The sequence below is a fragment of the Bison bison genome, unplaced genomic scaffold, assembly GCF_000754665.1.
Source record: "Bison bison bison isolate TAMUID 2011002044 unplaced genomic scaffold, Bison_UMD1.0 scf7180017864074, whole genome shotgun sequence".
Taxonomy (NCBI): domain Eukaryota; kingdom Metazoa; phylum Chordata; class Mammalia; order Artiodactyla; family Bovidae; genus Bison; species Bison bison.
In genome coordinates, this window is record NW_011494646.1 from 93,654 (window position 1) to 95,445 (window position 1,792).

A 1,792-nucleotide genomic window follows, 5' to 3' on the forward strand; every position below is an offset into this window, starting at 1 on the left:
TGCTGGGAGAAATATCAATAACCTCAGATATGCAGATGACACCACTCTTATGGCAGAAAGTGAAGAAGAACTAAAGAGCCTCTTGATGAAAGTGAAAGAGGAGAGTGGAAAAGTTGGCTTAAAACTCAACATTTAGAAAACTAAGATCATGGCATCTGGTCCCAACACTTCATGGCAAATAGATGGGGAAACAATGGAAACAGTTATAGACTTTATTTTTGGGGGTTCCAAAATTGCCGCAGATGGTGACTGTAGCCATGAAATTAAAAGACACTTGCTCCTTGGAAAAAAAGTTATGACCAACCTAGACAGCATATTAAAAAGCAGAGACATTACTTTGCTGACAAAGCTCTGTCTAGTCAAAGCTACGGTTTTTCCAGTAATCATGTATGGATGTCAGAATTGGACCATAAAGAAAGCTGAGCACCAAAGAATTTATGCTATTGACTGTGGTGTTGGAGAAGACTCTTGAGAGTCCCTTGAACTCAAGGAGATCCAAGCAGTCCATCCTAAAGGAGATCAGTCCTGCGTGAACATTGGAAGGACTGATGCTGAAGCTGAAACTCCAATATTTTGGGCACCTCATAAGAGTTGACTTATTGGAAAAGACCCTGATGCTGGGAAAGACTGAAAACAGGAGAAGGGAATGACAGAGGATGAGATGGTTGGATGGCATCACAGACTCGATGGACATGAGTTTGGGTAAATTCCGGGAGTTGGTGATGGACAGGGAGGCCTGGCGTGCTGCGATTCATGGGGTCTCAAAGAGTCAGACATGACTGAGCGACTGAAATGAACTGAAGTGAATCATAAGCTCTGGAAATAGTTTTCCACACTCTGATTTTACCATTATTTCAAATAATGATGACAGAGTCATATTCTTTGTAAGCCAAATTCCAAATAAAATCTGCAAAGTCTGCATGTTCAACAATGCTTTTTAATGTTAAAATCATATAAAAGTAGCAACAAACTGGATGACAAAATAAAACTTTTTAACATAGTAGATATTTGTGCAAAAAATGCTCTGAAATATCTAGCTATAGGGTATTTTGATTATGAAATCCACACCTACAGAAGCATGCAATTCTTTTCTTTAAAATAAGACCTCTTTTACTACTCTCCCTTTGATACCATGAGTATATTAAATTCTTGCAAAGTACTAATGAGGTGTGTCTGTAGTCACAGCTGATTATATTCACAGAAGTTCATACATCAGATGAAGGTGTGTTGAATACATACATAGCAGAGGAAAGCATTCTTTAAACATTGAAGTGTTCAATCATAACACACACATTAAAATATCAAAACTTGCACTTCAGAGAAACATTTCCTACCACAAAAGAGCTTCTGCACCAGCTAAAAAGTCACTAAAGATGTACTATCTATCACCACCAAACACTGTGAAACACGAATGTGTATTTTCTCCTTTAAATCATATTCAAGCCTGTGCAATAAAACACTTTTTTTTTAAATTTCACATAGCAATACTTCTGGTGGGATGGTATAGCTAGCCATGTGCTTTTAAATAAGCTTCATATTCATTTTAATTTTTTTTCTTTAAAAGAATTAAAGGAAAAAAATAATAGCTAAATGACTTGCTCTATGTCTGGTAGAGAAGATTGAAAACCAGTGATCGAACTTCTGGGACAGCAGTGTTCCATGGTTTTGTAAAACATTCTTTACTAAGTAACACATGTATATGTAATTAAAAAAATGATACTGATGAAACTTTGCAGGAAAGGAATGGAGACACAGACGTAGGGAATGGACTTACACAGTGTGGGCGGGAGAG

The 1,792-nt window shown here is 37.1% G+C and overlaps 1 pseudogene; it reads right to left on the reverse strand.

Moving 5' to 3' along the window:
- The window catches only part of LOC104986804, a 6,500-nt pseudogene that overhangs the window by 3,202 nt on the left and 1,506 nt on the right, over positions 1 to 1,792 (reverse strand).